Source organism: Schistocerca serialis, chromosome 8 (assembly GCF_023864345.2).
Source record: "Schistocerca serialis cubense isolate TAMUIC-IGC-003099 chromosome 8, iqSchSeri2.2, whole genome shotgun sequence".
Lineage (NCBI taxonomy): Eukaryota > Metazoa > Arthropoda > Insecta > Orthoptera > Acrididae > Schistocerca > Schistocerca serialis.
In genome coordinates, this window is record NC_064645.1 from 230248626 (window position 1) to 230256379 (window position 7754).

Here is a 7754-nt window from a genome sequence, read left to right on the forward strand (position 1 = left end):
ACCAGCAGTCAATAATAACAAGAAGCAACATGTGAACAGCTTGACCTACAAAATCCTTGCGCTTGCCTCCCATATTGATGAAAGGCTCCGCTGCGTCCGCCTCCATAGCGCAGAGGTAGCGTCACCGCCTACCATGCAAGGGGGCCCAGGTTCGATTCCCGGAAGGGGAGTGGGTGTTGTGTCACTTTCATCGTCATTGACACGCAAGTAGCCGAAGTGGCGTCAACTAAAAAGACTTACAATACGGCAGCCGAACCCATAAGGGGATATCCCAGCCAGTAAATGCCATCCGATCATTTTTTTTTCACTCTGCTGCATTGTCACTGCAAGCAATCCCGTATCATCGAAGTTTATTTGATGGATTTCACACCGCAGACGTAGTGGGGCTCGTCTTGTCGCCTTCCCCTGTTGCCACTAAAGCACGCTAACAGCGCGGCTTCGTGGGTAAGCGCTTTGTGTAGCGGTTCACCTTTGGCACACGACTCCCCGTCTCAACGTCGTGCGTCACATAGCAACACAGGTGGCGGTATCCGTCATAGCCTCCAGTTCCGTATCGTCACCTCGCAGGTTCTCGGGAGACGAAGTCTGTGCAGCACTATTGACGGGTGCAGCTAAATACATTAGAAGTGAAAAGTTGCTAAACATATTTCACGTTAATCTGTAATCTCTTCATCCCTGACACATTCAGTATTCTCCATAAACTGTTTTGAATAACCTAGTGTTTCTGTGCTTCTAATGCTGTTCCGCTCTGCTTTTTAATTTAGCGCCAATTTAATTATTCCTAGACGCCGTAAGAGAGATTCTTCTAAATTCTCCCTTGTTTCCGGAAATATCTTTCGTGGGCCTCTTTTTACACGTATTCTTTCTAGTAGTTCTTCGTTTCGTACTCCATCAGTCTACACAATTTTTAACATTCTTCGACAGCATGGAGTTTCAAATGTTTCCAGTTGCCTCTTGCCTTGTTTTCCAATGATTTACGCACCACTCCCGTACAATATTGGGGTCGATATGTTTTCTTTCAAGTACTTCTCTCTCATTTCCAAGTCAATATCTTGTATCAGTGCAGCTTTCTTCACCGAAGCCAATCTACTTCTGAAAAAAATTAGAAGGAAGGAAGGAAGAGTAACGTCCCATCGACATCGAGGTCATCAGAGACGGAACTCAAGCTTGGGTTTAGGAGATATGGGGAAGGAAATGGACCGTCCCTTAAGCGGAAAAAACAAATCAGAATGGTTATACGTGGATTTCAACCTTCTTGCTTCCGATGCGAGTCCTTTGCGCTAAAAGAAAGAGAAAGTATTTAGCGGTGTGGAAGGTGGTGAAATGAGAGTGCCCACTGTCGTAGGTCGGATAATAACGTTTTAAAAGAAGAAGAATTTGATTAATTGCTGTGGCTGCCTTACTTCAAGTTTGATTCTTCTGATAATTTATTTTCCTTAAACAAGTTTTCTTTTGTTAGTTTTACTGAGTAATCTTATTTTCTAAATATGAGGACCATCATGTCTTCTGTTACTGTGTCGTGCCCAATCTTGACTATAAGAAAGTCCTTATTCTCATTTATGTTAAACATCTCATCTCTGATTTGTTTGTATTTAAGTAACATTCTGTGCTAAGAGTTCTATCCATTCCATTCAAGAGATCTTAAAGTTTTCTTTACATTTGACCGGAGGAGCTATATCACCTGCGGACTTTAGCACTAGTATCTAATGCTCTTTACTCCTTTCAATTTATTCATCACTTCTTCGACTTTCAAGTAGAACAATACGGGTGATGAGCTGCAAACCTATCTACATTTTCTTAATCTCACAACAACCAAGCCAATGAATCACTTGATAAATAAGTCACTGTTCGTAGTACAACCTAGATAAATAATAGGTGTGAGTACATATAGCATAGCATTTTGACTGGAGGTTGAAATGAAACCACACGTTCTTACTCTTACACTCAATTATTTCTTCCTCATTCTTTCCTTTCTGTCTCCTTCACATGTTACTGTTAACCTTATCTATCCTCGCAATGATACGCAGGTATTCCAAGCTATTCACACTACTGTATCCCTACATATGTATCAAACTACTTCCTTCAAACCAATTTCTGAAATATTCCATTTACAAAGTAGGTGTCTGAAGATAAATTGACTTATACAGTGGAGGAATAGTTAACACTCAGCGATAAGACGGGAATGAACATTCGAAGCAAAATAGGCTAGCTGGCTCTAAAATGCATACCTTAGGAGTTATGAGCAATTCACCTACGACATTCTGAACCAAATCTCTTCTACTACAAGATAGCTTCTTTCTATATCTTGGTATGGATCAAAACAAGAAAAAATGTACAGTAAACAGTATGCATTAGGAGCTATGAGCACTTTTTCATCTTCGCTACTGCGATAGAGATCACATTATTTGTAACGTTTTTCAAAGCACCACCTACAGCTAACAAATGGTTCCATTTATTTCGTTAAAATGAAATGTCTATCGTATAGATGTTTTCATCTAGCTGCATTTACGAATTTGAATTTCACCTGCATACAACACAAAATGAAATGTCGCTCTTCTGGATTAGCACTTTCGATGAGTGCTTCTTTCATATCTTCTTCATTAATAACACTCCCATCTCAGTCCCATCTAAGGTCGTAATACTCTAAGGTGCAGATTCAAGAGTGAAAACAGCACTAAAAGCCCTTTCAGTTTCTCTGAAAGCCCAGAATTGAAAACTACTGCTTAGTATAACCTGGGAAATATGAGCTGAAACATTATGATCGCTACCAAATACATAGTACAGTGTGTTGTGGGAACATGGCACAATGAGGAAAATGTAGTGAGGATAGTGTACAGGGTGCAATAGGTGCATATACAGTTATTTCTATTGGTGACTGAGGACGGTGTATTGAAAAAATTACAACAGTATTTACGTCATTTGCAGGCTAGTAATCATATCTATTCAAAGCCGTATATTTTTAGGTTGGTTAGTACCTGGAAGTATATGTGACAAGAGCAAACTATTAACGATTATTTTCCCCTGAGAAGCAGCTCAGGCGTTGAAGCATGAACGAGTGGACAAAAACGGTTAGTTCATACTGACAGGCGCCACTTTCTGGTGCTGTTACGACCATGCAGAAAACATCAGGTAGTGGAGTTTGTGACATGTTTGTGACAGGACTGTTCAGTGCAGAGAAAAAACAGGCAGCACACTGATACGCTCGACAAACAAATCTATCCTCATTTAAACCCGTTATACCCTGCTTAACTGGTGCAGAGCCAAATAGAAAATCATTCTAGTGACGATATGGCGAAATCAACTGATGTAAGCGATTTCGACAAGGCTCAGATTTTTACGAACCGGTACGTGGGTTGTTCATGTGCTCCTTTCGTGGACATAAATGTAATCAATTAAACGAATTTTTGCTTGCACTCCTCAAAAATATACGTGGGGTTAGCGCTGCAAAGAATCTACATTTTCCGGTTACACAGTATAACAAAATACAGGGTGATTCAAAAAGAATACCACAACTTTAAAAATGTGTATTTAATGAAAGAAACATAATATAACCTTCTGTTGTACATCATTACAAAGAGTATTTAAAAAGGTTTTTTTTCACTCAAAAACAAGTTCAGAGATGTTCAATATGGCCCCCTCCAGACACTAGAGCAATATCAACCCCACACTCCAACTCGTTCCACACTCTCTGTAGCATATCAGGCGTAACAGTTTGGATAGCTGCTGTTATTTCTCGTTTCAAATCATCAATGGTGGCTGGGAAAGGTGGCCGAAACACCATATCCTTAACATACCCCCATAAGAAAAAATCGCGAACAAATGCTTGCTGGATGCGTGCTACATTTTCATCACTCGTTCTCGGCCGTCCAGAACTTTTCCCTTTGCACAAACACCCATACTCTGTAAACTGTTTACACCAACGTTTAATACACCACCTATCAGGAGGTTTAACACCATTCTTTGTTCGAAATGCACGCTGAACAACTGTCGTCGATTCACTTCTGCCGTACTCAATAACAAAAAAAGCTTTCTGTTGAGCGGTCGCCATCTTAGCATCAACTGACGCTGACACCTAGTCAACAGCACCTCAAGCAAACAAATGTACAACTAAATGAAACTTTATAGCTCCCCTAATTCGCCGACAGATAGTGCTTAGCTCTGCCTTTTGTCGTTGCAGAGTTTTAAATTCCTAAAGTTGTGGTATTATTTTTGAATCACCCTGTATATCGACAGATTTAGAGGAATCCGCAGCTCGTGGTCTAATGGCTAGCCTTGCTGCCTCTGGATCATGGGGTCCCGGGTACGATTCCTTGCCGGGTTCGGGATTTTCTCCGCCCGGGCACTGGGTGTTTGTGGTGTCCTCATCAGTTCATCGTTATTCGTGAAAGTAGCTAGACTGGGCTGTGGAAAGATTTAGACTGTGTACGGGCGCAATTGAGCGACCCACAAACCAAACATCAACAGTCTTAGAGAAGTTGTAGACGCAGGCTGTTCTGTCACTGTGGACCTGACAGTATTCAGGAAGTCAGATGGCGTCTACTGCGTCCGCACTTGTCGTAACAACACCGCTGAAACGCTAAGCGCCTTGACTCAAAATGCGTCAGCACTACGACTCACATAACCTATTAAGCGGGTGGTCCAGAGCTAGGCGTTATGCCTTGCAACTTCGATGCCTTGCGGTTAGACAAACACAGGGATTGAACAAAAATGTGGAAACACCGCGAGAAATGCATGCTTCAGCATGACTGCAGTTGATAGCCAAGCCTGAAGGTCGCACTTTTGTATTTGACAACGAATGGCACGAGTGCAACGTCGTCAGTACGTTGCTAGTGTTCTGTGTACTTTAGAGTGCGCTATGTCAGAGTTAACTCAATTCGAACGTGAACAAATTGTTGGTGGTAGTGTGATAGGTGCTTCCGTAACCAAGGTAGCAGAAATATTTGGTGTTTCTAGTGGTACAGTATCGAAGGTTTATATCGCAGCAAGGAAAGCTGGAAAACATCTTCTGCTAAGTCTGAACGCGGAAGAAGGGTATACTGAATGATCGTGAAGGATGGTCACTGAAGAGAATCGTGACGAAAAATACGACACCTGCAAAAGCCACTGCAGAACTGAATGTCACACTCGCGAACCCTGTCAGCATTGAAAGAACATGATGTGAGCTCCGTAAGCAGGGAATTGCAGAGAGAGCTGAATTACAAAACTAATCATCAGTGATGTAAATGCCCGTAACAGGAAAATGTATGCCGAAGCCATAAAATCTCAACCATGGAGCAATGGAAGAATCTTAATTGGTCGGATTTGTTTCATACTGTTTCCAACCTCAGGTCGAGTTCTCGTTCCAGGAGTGGAACAAGGCGAGAATTCGGCGATGTTCTGGGCACCCATATCGAGCTATTCCATGATCCCATGGTTATTCTGCAACATCGCATTATTTTCAAGGATTATGTGGAATTTTGACTGATCGGATCCACCCTACGGTACAATATTTGTGCCGTAACGATCTTGCTGTATTCCAGGACGGCAGGGCCCCTCTTCACATAGCTAGCACCGTCCAGGACTGCTTTTATAAGCATGAGGACAAGTTATCACATCTCCCCTGTCCAGTATAATCTCCAGACACCAATATCATTAAGCCTGTGTGGTCTACTACGGACAGAATGATGTATGATCGGTTAATATATCCATTATCGTTACTTAAACCTGTTATTATTTGGCAGGAAGAATGATATTCCCTCGAAAGCACATAGGACCCGTGTTTATCCATTTCAAAATACGGAAGTTGTTTTGAATCCCAGAGGTTTTCGAACACCATATTAGGCACAGTAATGTGCTGTGTTTTCGCTGTTCCCAAAATTTTGTTCAACACCATTACTCCTTAAGGCAATGCGTGACGCAGGGTACATAGGACCTATATCAATTCCGTTTGCGTATTGAAAGAAGGAAAAAAAATGTCTATATATCTCTTTACGGGCTGTGTCTTTTTTCTTTCTTTTACAGCCTGTATGGAAAGTTCTTCTTGGTGCTTGAAAGCCGATGCTTCTTCTGCACGTGTGCGCAGTTTAGAACAATTCCGAAGAATTGCAGTTCCGTAGTGAACCATCAAAGTGGTGTCTGCGCAAGATTCATCTCACGAGGAACCCGCTACAGTGAAAATGTTGTTGCGGAAAAGGAAACCGTGTTGAACATCCATAAACGTTTGTGTGTAAAATGGCACACATAACAAATGTTAATGTTGTCATCAAATTATAACCGTGAAAATAAATATGTTCTGAGAAATTTTTTCTGGATTGTTTAATGAACGACACTCGTACGTTGATGGCAGCATAATGATCTCTAAGTCCGTTCGATTTTGCTGTAGCTCCTACTCGATAAAGACGCTCTTGTTGCACGTTTCACATGAGGGGTGCTATGATTGTTTCCTTCATGGAAACACCATAAACAAACAATATTTTTGTTACAACCTGTATGTAAGGTGAACTCGAACCACTCCGACGAAATTTCGAAGGCAGTTCTCTGATACATCCTGTATGTTTTGGCAAAATTGGTCTTTGGTGCTCGTTACAGAGAAATGGCATTTCATTTGATTTATCACTCTGCTTCTCTTTGTATCTGTTCTGAACTGAAAATATCTGCACACGTGTGTAAATGTCGACGGTATGTACTGCGTGCATAATTGTAAAATTACTGTAGGCTACAATAGACTGTCATACGTAAGCGTAAACTACAGTAGTTTACCTAGAGCCTTTCGTCAGTTACGGTCGTATACTTAGTACGTGTCTTGCATACCATCGGGCATTACCTCAAAACGATCGCTTTCTTTATATACGCGATAGATGCCCTACTAGATTCCCCTTCAAATCGGAAGGAGTGAACCATTAGAAACTGACGATATATACAGGGCCACGTAACCGTTGGTACATTTTTGTTCTACATAGTTATCCACCTGTTTCTTAAGTAAAATAAACAGTATTTGTAGCAAAACTGAAACTGTCAATGTGCAATTCAGGTTTTGTTCGAAAATGCTGCCAATACTAGAGACAATCTTACCATTTACTACGTCGTTATATACTTTACCAAACCTACCGAACTGTTGTCTTGGTAGAGCGCAACTCTAACTGTATGTCTTTGCTGTAAACAAAGTTGTTCCGTTGAATCACGGTATGTATTGTTGACGACAATAACACTCACATTACTCGACGCCCTCGAGCTTGCATTCAGAACTTCCTCAATCTGTCTAATGCACTGCTGCACCATATTCACTAAATGTAGTGCAAGAGCGTTGGAATGATGCAATGCCTAGCTGTTCCTAAAGCGACGTCTAGCATATTGCAGTACTGACAGTGAGGATTTTTCCGTTGCTTCTGGAGACTGGATGTTACACGCTTTTTCTCTGCTGTGAAACTATTTTTGCGGAAACAAACATAACTCGTGTAACAAACCGGATAAGTTATACGAGTAAATACATTATTACTCTGTAACGGGACATAAGGCAACGGATCACTTAAACTAAAATACTTCTGAACAGCCTCCAAAATTTTCTCGTTGGAGCTCGGGTTTATGTTGTATAAATGACTGCGGAGTGTGTAAATGGACAGTAAACATTAAAAAACTTCTAAAGTCTGGAAGTGATAATCAGGTCACACAGTCAAAGACAGCAAAGATAATTTTCACCACGGAGTTTCCGCTTCACAGATCACGCAATGGAAAACAACCGCAAGACCTTCCTAGATTTATGCCTCAGAGTTGCCTAA